Raw genomic sequence first — 17,894 nt, forward strand, 5'->3', positions numbered from 1 at the left:
TGACTGATAAGGTTCCATGGAAAATGAGATATCAAAATAAAGAGGAGGTACAAATATATACAAAATCAAGTTTGGATTAATCTTTCACTTGAGTTCACATGGGATTTGGAGGTTATAACCCATTGGAAATCTATTTGCCTAAAATCAAACTACAATCCTTTTTGTAACAATCACTTAATGTCTCATTCATGTTCACCTTAGAAAAATATTACCACCTTCCTCACTTGGACCCCAAACATTATTAGAACTCACACACACTGAAAATTTTATCAATAAATATTTAGTCTCTTGTGTAGAAGCACACCCTCTATTCAAAACATTCAGAATATTCATTCTTAAAGAAACACATTTCCTTAGATATTCTATCATACTCTACTCAGTTAAAGTATCACTAACATCAATTTTCATTGGATGCTCCTTTTGAACTTGAATATTGGGAGATTTTTTACTCTTTGTCACATATGATGTAAGTCCTCTATTCTCCATTCCCAAATCACATTTTATGTTTACATCCAACATAATTTTACTTGGAGATGACATTTGACTTGGAAAGTTACAAGGACAATGATAGTTCATAATAACAATAATCAAAATAGACGATATGTGGTGGACAATGATTGAGCTTAAAAAAGAATGAAAAATTTTAATGAGATAATGAAGAAACATTTACCGAGGTATATAAGAGAAGCATATCAATAGTATTGATGCTAAGAAATTCATGTGAGAGGAACCAATCTAGACTGAACATATCTATGAAAGTCAGAGATAGAGAGAGAGAAACATGAATGCTATCATATTTTGAAGCCTTACTAGAGGGAATAAATGCCATGATCAGGGTAGTGATAGTTATTTATGAATAAAATTAATATATTATAAAATATTTAGGAATACTACAAGAGAATCATATTTTTAGTAAACATACAAATTAAAGATAACCACATTTATCAATGGAAGCTACAATGAGCATGTGTTATAAAATAATTTGAATGGTGATGTATTAAATATCATAGAAGGAAATAAAAAACAACTATAAAATCATAGAGGAAAGGCCTTGCATGAAACTCCATTCTAATGATGTTACATGAAATGTTTATACTAGCTAAAATAGAGGTATTTGCTAGTACCATATACTTATAATTTATAATATACTGGATCAAGAATACAATCACATAGAAATGCCATAACTATATAAAAAATATTCCATATACAGGATTCATATTTCAAATATATTCCAAGGCTTCAACTGTACATGTAGCAAAGTTGCATGAATGTGTTACAATTCAACTACACCTTCCAATAAATATAATAACAATGGTAAACAAAAAGGTACATGTATTTTTGATGATAATTATACAATATTAAACATAGATTTCACATGCTATAGGAGCATTTCCAACTTTAAGGCAAATGCATTAAATAATGGACAATAATATTTAGTTTTAAAAGCATATATAAGATCAATATCCAAAGAAGACCTACATAATTAATGTGTCCATAAATAAATAAAGAATATAAAAACTATCAATATGGTTGTCACAGTGAAAGAGCAACACCAATATTTTTGAAACAAATGCACAAGATTAAGTAGACATGAATAAGATTCTAAATGGTTATTGGTTTATTTCTTTCCAAAGAAATCATAAAGTATACAAGGATAAGAACAATGGAACTACATTACAGAGCTTTTTACAAAGTGCCAAGGAAAATACATGAGAGTATATAATTAGAATAGTAGGTCAAGTAAAAGAAATACATTAATATTTTATTTTATTCTCAACAAAGGGTAAAACATTACCGAATATCAAGAAATTGTGATTTTATGGATAGAATAAAATGTAAGGTTTCCATATTTTCTTGATGATGTGATGTAAAACTATGATAATATTTTTTATTAAATCCGTGTATACAAAAGAAAATAGAGAATAGGGCTAAAAATACAAATAGTTCTATCCATAAGAAATATTGTATCTAAATCCTTAACACGGTGATCTATCCTTCAAGAATAGTAAGTGCCAAATAGAAGTGAAAACTTAGACATAGCTATGAAGCCAAGATATTCCAATGTTAGAAAAGTGCTTGTAAATATGTTAGGAGGGTTGTGATTTTCTAGGAAAATATCAAATTGAGTGTATCCAGAATAAAAAGAGGAAATCTATAGTTTTTAAGAGATTGTGAGGATATTTACATGGATAGAATGAAAGACAATTTTTTTTTTTGGAAATATTTATATAAAAAGCCTAAATAGAAAAATGTGTCAAAGAATAATATGTGTTGTTCCTTCTAGGTTATTGTGCTTTGATAGTTAAGATACCTCCCTCTATTTTTGTATATTAATGAGGGTTGGTTAGTTTTTAGGTTGAAAGATATCTATATTGTTGATTAAACTTTTTCAATAAAAAAAAAGTGTCAAAGGAAGATGTATAAGATAATGAAGGAAGCCATGCTATACTTGAATTATAAATAGGGAATAGATGACTAGCATGAAGAATATGCAATTAGTCAAGTTGAAGAATGTGATCAAACTTGAAGATGTCATTAGAGTTGATATGATCCATGCTAAGGACAGAATTTGGAAGGGAAGTTGGAATTTTTTTTGAAAGGCAAGAGGATGTTGACATGATCTTAGAAGAGGGTATGTACAATGTAAAGGTGGATTAAGGTGGATATGTAATGTGGAATGATCCTTTTAAGGATCTTGTGATTGTTAGTGATTATATTGGAGGTTTGAGTTGTAGTAGAGTGGTTGGGGAAACTTGGAGTTGTTCCTTATTGGGAGATGTTGAGTAGTATCTTGAAATGACACTTTTGATGTAAGAAGTTGTATCTCACAAAAAAATTGAAAAGTTTGTCTCTATTAAATAGGACCATTGATTGGATCCATCTCACTCTACCACATGAGAGTTTAAGGGAACCAAGTAAATGTTCCTAAGCCTAGGGTGAGGGGCATAAAGTTAGATGGTTTCTTGTGACTATCATAAATAGAGGTATTGGTAACATTCATAAGGAAATGGATTATGATGTCAAGTTGTTTATGAATAAAATTTTGCAATGCTAAGTGTTTTGTGACTCAACATAAAGTTTAAGAGGTTCTACATGTGACAGTGTATTGGAGAGTCAATGTATTACAAATGGATCCAATCTAGGTTTTGATATTGGGTATGGTGAGTGATGAAAGGCTGAAAAATGGATGGAAGGATGATCAACATCAAGATCAAATATTGAAGGTAAGTGATATGTGGAGCACACTAGATCTTAATGTGGAGTTTGACCATTGATAGGTCTCTTAAGTGTGAAGGATATTTGGTACAATCATAGTTTGAGATGATGATTAGGTATTGAGCTTCTCTTTGTTTTGAGAAGAGTTTACTATTCTATACTTATGTTGCCTGACTTTAAGTCACCTATTTTTTTGGTAATATTGGAGTCATAGAGTCCTCAAGTCAGTTTCATGTCTAGGTTTAAGTCCTTCATAGGTAGGCCATTCTTGTTGGGTTTCCCTCTTTCTTGCCTTCTCATTCATAAGCTGGGTGGTTGGTTTAAGTGTCATCATGTTGGGTAGGTGATAGTTCCCACCCGGCAAGGATATCATGTTTTATTGATGATCTTCTCAGATAAAGGATATACAAGTCTTTCTTATTTTAGAGATTCATGGAGCAGTATGTGCAATCTGAAAAGACATTTGATTACTAAAGGTTCTACAAATTTGGAAGATCTCCAAGTGATCAAAGTACCATTATATATTATTTGATATCGATAAAGGTCTCATTTCAAATAAGTGATCAAATTTGAAAGGAAGTTTTAAAGTTTAAATTGCATGAAAGACTAATCTTTTGAAAATTTCTCAATACAAAATGGCTTTTGAAGAATGACACATTTGAAGAAGCCGAGCTCTTAAAAGATATAGCTACTTGAATGTTACAATTTGTACATGTATTACATTGTTAATGGTGCTAAGATTCAAGAACGTCTGATCAATTGATTTCAAAATTAAATTGAAGTGTGGGAAAATACCAATGACTTGCATAGGAGTATCATTACAATGGTGATATACTTAATATGATATGGTTATAGATTATGATCAGAAAATGCATCAATATAATCACTGTGCATTAAAAAGAGGTCTCTTCCTAAACTTGGTTTTAGCTCTTGCTCAAGCTTGAAAGCATGCTTTTTCCTCAAAGTATGTCTCAATGAAGTTAGTCTTCATAACAAGCAAGTTTAAAAGGACAGCGATGCAAAAATGGCCATTAGAATGCAAGGCATAACCACATAAAGCATGTTCGACAATCAAATATGGTCTATGTTTTCAATGAAAAGAAGGTGTGAGTCGATTCTCCAGGTCTCTATAAAACCAATGAAGAAAATGGCATGTAGAGTGGTTGAAGAATAAAGGAGATATTGCTTGGCAGATTTTTGAGTTCTATATACTCCATTGAGGTTGCACACCTATTTTCTCAAAACCCGCTGGCCTCCATTTTCATGATTTTGAGTTATTTTCAAAAACTAAGGGTTTGGGTCTTCTTAAAATGGTTCAATTAACATTTTCTATTCAGATCATATACCTTGAAAATGTGTGCAAAGTGGGGAGGCAAAAAATCCAAAATTAGGTGCTCCAAGATCATTTTCGCACCAGATTTTAAAAAACCCACCGGTGGATATTCTAAATGATATCGAGTTCTTTGTTGATTCTGATCATCTGTGCCATGTTTGAATGGTCCAAAGTACATTTTTGGTTTTGCAAGTATAGCTCAAAAATATCTCTAATGCTCGAAAGTAGAAATTTCAAATTTTGGTGCGCCAGAGCCATTCTACGTACCCGTAGAGGCCAAAACCTGTCGGCCTTCTTCTTGTACAATTTAGAGTTTTTTTTAAAAAACTATTCACTTTGGTTGTATTAAAATGATATGAAGAAAGTTTTCTCTTCAGAGAGTTTGGAATGAAAATGTGTGGAAGGTGTCGATGCAGGATTTCCATTTTTAGATGTGTCGAAGGTGTATTGACGTTATATGCAAGTCTGCGGGCAAAGAGAGGACATCAGTGCAATAAGACTTGTGATCTCTCTATAAGAAAGGCTTAAAGGTAGCAGATTATCTCTTTCCAAATAGTACGCTCTTATTTATAATCAAAAGAAGTTCTAATCATCATTCGCCAAGTGGAAAGCAAGAGAAAAATGGTTTCCGAAATCTCCATTCTGATGTTTCCAGCTGATGTTGCCAATCGACATGCTTGCATCCATGCAATATACAATGGGGCATGCAAATTAACACTTCCTATGAAGGATCTGTGGTTTGCAATATATACTATAGATGCAGTATTGTTGTTCTTTGTCATACCATTTGCCATGTTTTATTATGGAGATCAGGAAAAGAGTGTTGGTAAAAGGGTTCTTAGTGCTTTGACGTGGGTCATTATGATAGCTGTTGTCATTGGGCTTGTGCTTGGAATTCTTTATAGTCTTGTTGGTAAAGTTGATTTTACTGTATGACATATTTCATCTACAACAAATACATTTCCAAGTAGTTGGTTTGATCTCTCAAGAATTCGTCCTTGTCTGCAAGGAACAAATGGTAATAGTTTATAGTGTGCTACTTACACAGCTAGTTCATCATCAGAGACTACTTGGATCATGCGGGTGACCTTTCCAGAATATGTTGTAGCTCTTGCTACGATTGTTGGATTAGTACTATTTTCAATATTTTGTGGAGTAGGAATTGCTTGTTTGCCTTTGGGTCTTATGTTTTCTTTCCTTCATTGACTAAAAGCCATTATTACTCATGCACAATATATCAAGGAGGCAACTAAATTAGGGAAGTGAGCAAGAGATATAAAAGAAGCTGTTGCAACACTTCAAAGAGAAGAAAGAAGTGGTAGTAAGGGAAGAAAATGTGAAAGAATGTTAAGGTAGTTGAGAAGGAGCTTCTTTTTCTAGAAGAAGATGTTAAAAGGCTAGAGGAGATGTATCCCTAGGGGTTCTGTCCCAACTATGAGCAAAGTAGTGCAGATGCTAGAAGAAGAAACTATGGCCAACGAGTTCTATGACTTGTTATCTGAATGAGAAGTGCAATTCAAGTAAAGATGCTTTACTGCAATAATGCTTCTATATTTTATTGATTGGTTTGTCTAGCCTATGATTTGGGCTTTCAATTAGCCAAATCATTTTTTTCTCACCTTTAATGTATATATGTCACGTGAAGCTAGGTGATTTTTTATCTTCTTCCATGACAAACCAGATCATTTGTGCCAGGCTAGTTGGTTATTTAGCCTTCATACTATACCCATAGACATGAATATTAGTACTATTGCAAGTTTAAGAGAAGGAAAAACCATTATTATGTTTGTAAAAAATCTCATTTAAATGATATTTCTTTTAGAATTTGAAAGGTTCCAATTTCAGTAGCTGAGAACACATGATCGATCAAGATAAATGGAGAATCTGAAAAGAGAAATAGGAAAAGGGGAATTAGAAAGAAGCAGTTATGAAACCAAAGGTCATCATGCGAGAACTGAAAAGTCATCGGAGGGAAAACAAACAGGGGCTGAAGGAGATTATTTATTGCAAATCTTTTCCTAAGCCAGGGGGTTCTGCTTTTTCTGCATACAGTCAGAGAGCTGGAGTAGGGAGAGAAGCACATTTAATTTTTGTAATTTTCATTTCTTGCATTTGGGGGGGTTTTCTATTTCATTTTTGTAATAGATTTGATACTGAGTTGTAAGTTATAATGATTAGAGCATCATTATTTTCCATGTTCATAATAAAGAGAGATCTTTTGTTAAATCAGAGAGTTTAAAATGGTTTTTCTGATTATTCGCAATCAGAGAGTTGTATTGGGCATTATCTTACACCTTAGAATTGGATAACAAATGTGTTGTGGATAAGAAGTGTTTGCAGCCATTTCTGTTACAAGAACCAAAATAGATGACCTTTTGTTCTAATTTCATTTACATTGCATTTGCAGGTTTGAGAGATATTTTGATGCTTATGAACTTAGTTTTAACACATTTAATCTTTCTATCATGCATATACATAGTTTTGTAATGTATTTACATAGTTCTATAACACATTTACATACTTCTATAACGCATCTGAATCTTACTATAGCACTTTTGAAGAGTTCTATAATTCATATAATCATTTTTGTAGTGCATATAAATAATCTTACAATGCATTTGATTTTCTTATAGCACATTTGCATGATTAAATAGCACATGTAAGGTTTCCTGTAATGCATATGAGCATTTCTATTGTGCATATGGTAAAACTTATAGTCTCCCGAATCTAACTTCCAGATCTGAATCTCATTTTGTTATAGGGCCTTTCCAAGTTAACAAAAAGCTTCTAGATTGTAGACAAAATGTGACAGGAATGAAGATCTTCCTAAAAGCACCTAACCTTTGCTAGCTCTGAATCAGGTAAGTGGACCTCAGCTCTTGTCAATACAAAGTGCAACATTTCAAAGTTCTAAATGTAGCTTAATAGAAGCGTTAAATCTCACTAATTTGAAATAGAAGTAGGCCTATGGTCTCAACTCCTTTGAGTTGATCAGAATGCCCAACCTTCTGTAAAGATTGGTTACAATTGAATGAGGAAAAAAATCCACACATAGCATAACTAGGAGCCCCTCTGTCTTCAGTAGTATAATGGCTGGTGATTAAACCTTTGTGTCTATTGTGTTTGGGGAGCCAAAATAGTAGGGATATGCTCTCACTCTCCTCAAGTGATCAGATTCCCAAACCTATTTGTGACTTCCATTTCTCACTTTTCACTAGGTAGGATTATCTAGCCATAGAAAGGCTACCTCCCAAGTTTCCCTAGCAAATTTGGTGAGAGGGATTGCCTCCCAATCTTGTATTCCTAGTTGAATGCAAGCCACCTATGTTTGAAACATAACCTTCCTCTAGTAGTTCCATAAGGGATTATGCCAAACCTCCCTAGCATTGGTGGGAAGCTCTCTACCATAGGAAAGGTAAATCCAAACACAGTTGGAATAGTAAGACCCACTAGTCATTAACTTTAAACAACCTTGATAGGAAGCCATTTTCTTCCATTTTTCAGGTGTGTGTGATTTTTCATTTTGTTTTAGTCTTACTACTATTGTGCTTGGAAGTGCTTTACAACTTAATAATGAACATCGGTGTGGATCACAAACCTTCCAGAAAGACAAACTTCAAATTGGTACTAAGAAAATGAGTCCAAGATGAAGACATTGCTCAACAACCCTAAAAGTAGCACATATACTGCATAAAACAATGCTTTTGAACATTCTTGTAATGCTTTTGATCTTTGTTATAACACATATTTCTTTTTAAATAACACATATAAGCCTTGAAATAATGCATTTTCCTAGCAGAATGACACATCTGAATCATTAAACAATGCATTTAACATCTATAATAGTGCATATGAGCAATGAAATAGCACATTTAATCACTGAAACAATGCATCTGACCAATCCTGTGGCACATTTGAGAAAAAACATAAAATAGAGGCCATCTGCGGACATAATAATCACGAACAAATGATCAATTTGGATACCCTTTTCCTGTTGGTATTTTACAAAGTTTGAGAAATTTCATATTTTGACTAAAAACATCCTTCCAAAAAAAATAGAGCTATAAAAATCATTACCAACCCAATAGTTATCTTTGCTTCATTTTGCACATCAAGTCAAAAATGTTCAGAGATACAGATCTGTCCCTTACTTGACTTCACGAAAGTGAAACTCATCCTATCAACATTAGTAAACACCTTGTCGAATCTAGCATGTTACCATAGACAATTCACAGTCAACAAGAACCCTTGCCTTCCAAAAAATGCCTAAGAACTAAAGGAATCCAACTCATGTTTCATGCCACCGCATAAAACCAGTACAACAACAAGACCAAAGTGATCACCTATATGAGTGAGTGCTAGAATAGCCAATAGAACCCATCAACAACATCCATCTCAAATAGTTTTATGTCTAGAACTTTGAGCAACACATCAAAAATACCCCAAAAAAAAATAAAAATAAATAAATAAATAAAAATGGTGGGAGACGAAGATCAATCATCACGAGACATGGAAGGATTACAAAGAATGTTAGCTATAGAGAGAGTTCAAGTAGAGAATACAAAACAAGAGGTCACATTTTTGGTGGGATTGATGGAGAAGGCGTGGGAGGATGCCAAAAGACAATGCATCAATTTAGATGAAATGGAAGGTGGTTAAACAAGATTGTTTGAGATTCAAAGGCCATGCAAGGCAGCTAATGAGGTGGTGAAATTTGGCAGTGACTAGAATTGTCTAAGATTTGAAAGCCACATAACACAATGAGTGGAATGAAATGGTGAATTCAAGAAGTGCAATTCTGGTGTGAATGTTGTGAAGAGACAAAGTCCATGATATTTGAGTGCTGGAAGTTTTTCTTGATGTTGATGTGGATGTTGTTGTCCATTATTTGATACCTAGTTGTGAAGTTGCTAACTAACGTTTGTGAATTGGATCCTAATTTATGTGCCAACCATTTGTTTTCAAGGAACCCAAGATGAAAATGAAAACTAAATGAATGCAACTAACTATCACTTTTTTAAAGAGATGCAAACTAATTGTCATCATGGAGTGTGTGATAAAAAGTGACCTAGTACAACCACCACTAGCTCAGCTATAGTGATATGAATACTATGTCACACCAAGAAGTACCAACAAAGTGGAACAATGTACAAGAAAACATGACAACCACTAAGAAATAGAACCTATAGCTACATGATAATAAAAATAGGCACACAAATAGTCACATGTCAGATAAAAGACCTCACCTAAGATAGTGCACAAAATTGGTTGAGGTACACATGGTGGTCCATACAAGAGGAGGCACTTATAAGTGGACACCAATAATGTGTGAAACCAAAGGATCACTGGAGTTAAATAGTGAAAAACCAATAAAAATATCATGACTTCATCCTGATACCTCTAGTCAAACACATCATCGAGGTGCTAAAAGCACATGATAGCATAGAAAACCATGATTTGTGGACTAGGTATGCTTCCAGTTGTGTGTAACAGTGTTGAGTTTGTTTAGTAGCTTTTTAGGCCCCTCAAACACCTTTTTCAAGGCTCAAGCATCCTTTTTAGACCCCTCCAGCACCTTTTCAGGCCCCTCTAGTGCCCTTTTCAAGGCCCAAGAGTCCTTTTTAGACCCCACTAGCACCTTTTTAGGCCCAAAGTGCCTTTTTAGGCCCCTCAAGTGCCTTTTTCAAGGCCCAAGAATCCTTTTCAGACCCCTCCAATGGCTTTTTAGGCCCAAAGCACCTTTTTCAGGCCACTTCAGTGTCTTTTTCAAGGCCCAAGTGTCCTTTTTGGACCCCTCCAGTGCCTTTTTAGGCCCAAAGCACCTTTTTAGGCCCCTCAAATGCCTTTTTTAGGTCCTACAAATCACTTTTTAGGCCTCAAATGCCTTTTTCGGCCCAAACGCCTTTTCTCAAGGTCCTGTTTCACCATTTTTAAGATCTCGATGTCCTTTGAGCCCCCAACATGCCTTTTTCGGGTTAAAACACCTTTTCAAGGCCCTACTTCACCTTCTTGAGACCCAAGTGTACTCTTTTGGGCCCCAAACACCTTTTCATAAGCCTCAAGAATGTTTGTCTGGTCACACACCTAGAGAAACATCCCCACATTGGCCTTATTATTTTCTATAATGGTTCTTAATTTACACACAAACATTCTCACCTATCAATCATGGTTATCCTCACTCTATGGATTATAGTGTTCCCACTTTAACAAGAGTCAAATCATTCCAATATTTATCAAAAAAACAAAAAACATTGAAATATCAATCAAACATCCCTAAAACATTTAAATATTCAACAAAAACACAAAAATATCCAAATATATTCTAAAAATACAAAAAATACACATGACAATGCCTTACAATCAACATCTATTGTCCCTTTGATTGCCACGACAACAAGCACAAGCTTTTATTCTACTACAATGGCAATGCAAACATTATATTTAAACATTTTTTGGTGGATTATTTATTCTGGCCTCCCCAGGGGAGATGGCAAAATAGGTTGTCCACTCAATGGTGTCCCTTTTGGCCTAGCTCTAGATGAAGAAGCACTTGGTGTCAACACCCTACGTGTCCACACCACATCCATGGGAATTGGAAACCTCCCACCATGTAATTGTGTGTTCAATAGATGTGTAAATTCCCTATATATAAATTGCATCTCTCGTAAATCCTCATTCAGGAATGCTTGATAATAATGTCCCATCCAATAGGTGGCTTCCTAGTGTACCTTTGTTGTCTAGTTTATTTCCATGAACACATTCTCCACCAACTTGCTTACCCCCTGTGTAGTGATCGCTCATTGGGCCACATCTTGATCCTATTGCATCTGATCAGTCATCATTTGCCAATGCTCCATGTCCACTTTTGCCTCACCCAAATGCTACTACAATTGCCTTACCTTCCCTTCACTTGATGCTAACCGCTTCTGCAACTTTAATGCCAAGGAGTTTTCCTTTGCAATTACTTCCCTAAAAGACTTAGAATGCAACTACAATAACACTAGCTCATTCTAAGCACACTCTAAACCCACCTGTGCCATCTTTAGTGATTCCTGTAACTACTGAGCCTATGACCATTCAGCCCCACCAATCATCCCCCCCTCTCACCCATGCACCACCTCATCCTTGGACACCAAAAACCCTCCCTCCACCCACTTGTCCCTATACTGGGCCTCATGCCATTCCCCTTTGTGGTAGTACAATGGCTACTCATCCTCACCTCCCTTATGCTTTACCCACTCTGACCCTGGCTCATCATCTCCCTTTGCCTCTCCTTAGACCACCCTCATCATCACCATCCTCTCCCCCACTTGATAGCTCATTAATCCCTGGTATCGGCTCAGTTAGATCTGTGTATCTCAGGAAGGGATGATCCCAAAACCATTGTGCATAATCCCGTTATGTCCCTACATCTACCACCCCATCTCGCAAGGCCCACAACTATGGTGTACTTAGAGTCTGACATAATATGCAGTCCCTTGTGGCATGCCCTTCCATCCACCAAATTGCCTTGTCACTTGCCTGAAACAAAACTACTCTATCACAATAGCAATGCGACCAAGCATATACCTTAGACTAAAAAAGTACACCATCTCATCACTATCCTCTACCCATGGCTATATGACCCTATATGGTCCCCACACCACCTCATCAATATCATCCAAAACTTGCCACCAATACCTTGTCTTGCCCAAATTGGGCTGCATGATCAAACCAGAATAAGTATACATATATGTCATACCTTGTGGCTATTGTCACATACACATTGGATGAGTAATGGGCAGATGCTCCCATGTCCATAGCTATAACAAAATGACCCCTGCTAATAGTGATGAGGCTCCAGAATACACAACCTAATGTAAATCATGACATAGGTGAGCCAAAATACAACTACCTCATGCAAATCTACGTGGCCTATTAATCATATCCTATATCAGTCAGACCCATCTAACCAGACACCCTTTCCCTTGGTAGTTTGGCAATAGAAATCCTCCTATCAATCCCACCAAAACTGTCAGCAATGCATCATACTGTAACATCTAAAACTAGGACAGACTGTCATCACCACTACTGTCATCCCTGAACAAGTCTCAAAATGTAGTACCATTAGTAGTTTGATCATAATAAACCAAATCTCCTATGGTTAGTATCTAAAAAATCTTGTATACATCCTTAGGAGTCACTATCATCTCCCCCATGGACAAATGAAATGTGTTGTGGTTCGAGTGCCACTGCTTGGCCACAACTGTCAGTAATTCCCTCTTCACTCAGAACTAGAGCATCTGTAATAAATATGTGAAACCACATCTATCTATCACCTACCTATCAACATTGAACAATCAGCCCACTGCCTCTAATGGCCATGGATAGAGTCCTCGTACCATGAGCTTTTTCCCACTCACCTATTATTCATCAAGAAAACACAATGCATCAATTTTTGACACAAAGTTATCATTAGACATCAATCTCATATCTATATCTAGCTTTCTAGCTATCGGTTCTATCTTGGACCTATTACTCATCCTTCTCTATCCTGAGTCAGATTGGCTTGTCTTCCCTACTCTGTATCCTGAGTTGGGGCATCACCCATCTATTATCAGCTTGATCCTACAAAATCACTTCACAAATAACTAACTCCTATTGTTTACTCATTATGACCATCCCTGACTGAAAGACTAAGAATCTAGTCTTTTGCATTATCTTATGCTCAACAGAGGATCTAGACCTAGTTTTCACCCTCTGATAATCTTTTGCACCATTTCCTAAGCCATAGGTGCTAACAAATCAGTTGAATGTGTTACAACATGCAAACACGCTACTATAACATCTAAAGGTGCCATTCTATATCTCATATGCACTATAAGATATATGCATGCTAATATAATGCTCAAATGTGATATTTTATTATTTAGAAGTGCTATTCCATTCAAACACGCTAAAACATTGGCTATATGCACTACATAACCTCTTGTATGAGCTATTAAATTTTCCATATGTGCCACAAGACTACCATATGCACTCATCTATTTGAAAACTAGGGTTTTCAAATGCATTGAATCGCCCCATGCATGCGCTATAACCCTATTCAAATGCACTAAAACAATCCATATCCACTAAAAGAACTTTCAAATGTGCTAAATTGCAAAAACTACCACATTTACCCTACAAACCCATGAAAAACTTAAAAAACATAGGTAAAAGTGCTAAATCTCACACATAGAGGATCTTGATGACTTACTGGGGCACTGTAGTCTGTTGGTCACTCATATTGATGACCCCTCTCAAATCTATGCTCTCATAATGGAACCACCATCCTCACTAAATTAGAGCTCCAATTCACCAAATGCAAAAGGGGTGAGTGAAAATGACAAGGGTAAAAGGTCTTTTTGACCTATTTAACCCTCCCAAGGGGCATTTATATCACCTTTTCACCCTATTTCCCCCTATTGGCATTTTTTTGTGCACCAAAACAAATTGGGTATTGTATCAAACCAATCTAATTATCTTTTTTCAACAAAATCCCAACATTTCAAAAATAAAATTGGAACCTACTCAACTTTTGCACTTCCATATTTTCTTCCAATTTCATTTTTGAGGGGGCAATATATCTTTACCAAATTGGGGCATCTGAGCTGGGGCATCAAAATTTTTAGAAACATCAAAAACATCCTACCCTAGCTAAAAAAATTTCAAACATCAAGCCCACCAAAACTAGGGTATCCAAACAAAACTATTGCAACCAAATCATTAAATCAACGTCAATCAAATCATCAAATCAACAATAATCTAAACATCAAATCATCAACGATCAAACATCAAACCATCAACAGGAAGACATCACGAAAATGATGAAATGTCAAAATATCATCGAATAGACATCCAATCATCAAAATTTGACCTAATCTCAGAAAACCAAGGCAGTCTTTGAACTAATATGCTTTCTCAAAGAGGGGCCTTTGTAGACACCCAAAAATTGGCAAAGACTTAAATCATGTAGTTTCAATCAATCAATGCAAATTAAAGAGAAAATCAAAAGAAACACAACAAACTTTCAAATACAAAATCATATCAGGTCATTAATCACCTATAAAATCGACAAGACCTAAATTAACTTTAAAAGAGGAGAACATTAATTCAAATTCATTAAAATGAAATTCAAAAAAGGAGGAAGAAAAAGACAAAGCATTGAGAATAAATAAGAAATTTATTAAATCAATAAAGTCATTTATTCTCACAAGATTGAAAATCTCCCTTTTTCATTTTAAAAAATTAGAAATATCCTCAATTATCCTCAAAATTAAGTCTGTTGGACTCTTCCTCTTGCTCTCTTATGAGATATTTTCAGTTTCAATTTCACTCCCAATCAAAGTTGGAAATCCTGATTCTTACCCCAACCCCTTCCGAAATCCTATAAATAGGAAGGAAATCCAAGAAGCAAAGGACCCAAGTTTTAGGCATCTATACTATAGGCACATTTTGATTCATCATTTTAACATTAGCATTTTAGCAAGTTCATCGCATTTTAGCATTGCTTTTATGTCATTTAACATCATTCATTGCATGTTAGCTTGTTGCATATCCATTTTGATAGCATATAATTTGCATTATAAGCATAGATCTTGCATGCATTTTTTATAGATCTGCACTTTTAGCATACTCCCATTCTAGAATTGTCACTAAGATGCAGGTTTGAGAGCTATTTTAGTAGTTGTAGTTGTAGTTAGGGAAACATGAGATGCTTGTAGAGATTACATTCTGATGATGATATCTTGGTTCTAGTTTAGTTCGTCATCAATCTATTTGCATTCTACACTAAAGTTTCATGAATACACGTTTACACCATGTACACCTCCTTGTAAGAAATTTTCTTGACCTCATCTATGAGTGGTTTTTTGAATTGAGAGTCGTGAATTTTTTTTAACATCATGAATTTTTCTTGAATTATTTCATGAATTTTTTTTTTTTTACAATTTACAAATATTTTGACACGATATTTCTTTTTACTAACACTCACATGCAACAAGTTTCAAATAACCACTAGACCCAAGCTTGTGCTCCCTGTACTTTTTCTAGTCTTGCCTTCATTATTTTTGGCATGTCACTCTATATATGAAAAAAATGAAACATGTTAGATTATATAAATATAAATATTAATTAGTAAATAATTACATTATTAATACCATCATATATCTTCAACTATTATCTAGTGGCGTGTTTCCTCTTCTCCTCTCACTTTTCTTCTTCCCATACAAATTTAGGTTCTTCCACTCATCGAATGGAATCTAGGGGGGATGCTTGGACTTTGTGTTACTTGCTAAATTAGACTTGTATTGGTCCCTCAGATACTTAAGATATAACCCAAATCTCTTAAGGATCTTAGATTCATCAAATGGAGGATTTCCATAAATATTTCTTATACGATATATCAAATCATGCTTTTTTTTGTTATCTTGCTCATTTCACCTTTTAAGAAAAAAGTTTTGCTAGATTTAGAAATGAAGTGAAGCTACCTTTCACATAGTTCAAGAACTAGATCAAAGGAAAACTACCCTAGCAATGACATGGAATAAAAATAGTGTTTTAGGGTTAGTTCACATATGATGTTCCACCTTTGACATATCTGGTGGACCCGAATATCTCCAATGTAATGTCATGAAGATATTTATAAAAAAGATCATTCCCTATTGAAAAATCATGGGATCATTAGTTCAAAAAAGAGCGATATCAATAAGAAAATTACAATTGGACAATTTATTATAATAACTTTAAAGTACTTGGAGCCTTTGGTAATTTTAAGGGAATTATTTTTGTCACTCATGAGAAATTCGTAGTCCTTCACCAATTTTGTACTAGTAATATGGGAACATCAATAAAATTCCTCTACATCCTTCTCACATGCTACATCGCCCAGTATAGAAAATTAATGCATTATGAAATGCCCCCAAGAAAGAACACTTCAATGGAAATAAACACATAAAGAGAGAGAGAGAGAGAGAGAGAGAGAGAGAGAGAGAGAGAGAGAGAGAGAGAGAGAGAGAGAGAGAGAGAGACCAATATGTTGTGCAGTAGAGGATGATTGCATTCTTTTTTTTTTGATAGTGTGGTGGGATGTTCACATGTGTGTAACCCAATTGAAAAAAACATGGTTTAGGAGAAATATATGGAACATGAGGATATTATGAATAGAATGTGCAAGTGAGATGTTTCTATAGTGTTGAAATGCATATGATACATAGAGATAGGAAAGGATGAGTTAGTTTCCTAATGGAGATTGAGTATGATTTTTCCTATATATTCAGTGGAAAACACAAGTTGGGGATAGAACATGGGCATCACATGGACCAACCTTAAATTCCCTGATCAAGGTGACAAGGATTATAATTATACAATCTTTTTTGTAAAAATAGAATGTTCATATTTTAGTTAAAGACATAAAAGAGTAGAAATAATAAATCATAATTGAACTTTTTTTATATTTAAAGATTACATTACTACTTACTTTTAAGGCATCTTATTGGTGAACATGAATACGTGTCTCGTTTAATTTTTTTGAGGAGTTTGAGGGCATGTTTTTGACATCTTAAGAAGTTTAATTGTAATATCCTTAATTAATTTTTTAATCACACTAATTGGGTCATTGGATTCAATGATTATATCATCATGATCCTCCCCATGATAGCTCTCTTTTAAGGATTGGTGCATGTTCCTTTCCTTTTCCCAGATCATCTATCCATGACAATAATATTAGTAACACTATCAAACTTACTCCAGTATACTCAAGAAAATAACATAATAAAATAACATTTATCTTCTATCTAATTTGAACAATTACTACCTTCTGGGAAGAAGACTTAGGAGTATCAATATCCCTGTTGGTGTCATGTGGATGCTGATCCATCTAGTGCTGAGACAAAAATCAAATATAAAAATATTAGCAATTTTTTTTAAATAATAGAATTTTTTGTTGGACTCATTATTTGGAGGTTAGTTTAAATGGTTCATACTACTACCACCCCATGTCAAATAGCTTGACATCAATGACAATATAAAAAATGATCTAACTCTTTAACATATACTTTGAAGCTTGTTTCTAACCTTGTTCTTTATTAGCTTTAGTTTTGTTCATTAGCACTAGTTGTGTCCAACAATATTCCCCTTTGGAACTAATGGGAACAGGTTATGAAACATTGTTGAGATAATGGGTGTTGCACACATTGCATAATATTTGTATATTATATTATATTATTTTATTATGTATCGATGCACCTAGATGAACATGAAACATGTAAATATTCTCATGGGATATACTTGATGAGTTGTATTGTAACATCGTGATAATATTTCA

General features: G+C 34.6%; 1 pseudogene; it reads left to right on the forward strand.

The window, feature by feature from the left end:
- Positions 1-5,170: 5,170 nt before the first annotated feature.
- Positions 5,171-5,967, forward strand: LOC149528883 (LIMR family protein At5g01460 pseudogene; annotated as a pseudogene).
- Positions 5,968-17,894: the final 11,927 nt, after the last annotated feature.

The sequence above is a fragment of the Cupressus sempervirens genome, chromosome 11 (assembly GCF_028749045.1).
Source record: "Cupressus sempervirens isolate cs-2001-9-10 chromosome 11, ASM2874904v1, whole genome shotgun sequence".
NCBI lineage: Eukaryota > Viridiplantae > Streptophyta > Pinopsida > Cupressales > Cupressaceae > Cupressus > Cupressus sempervirens.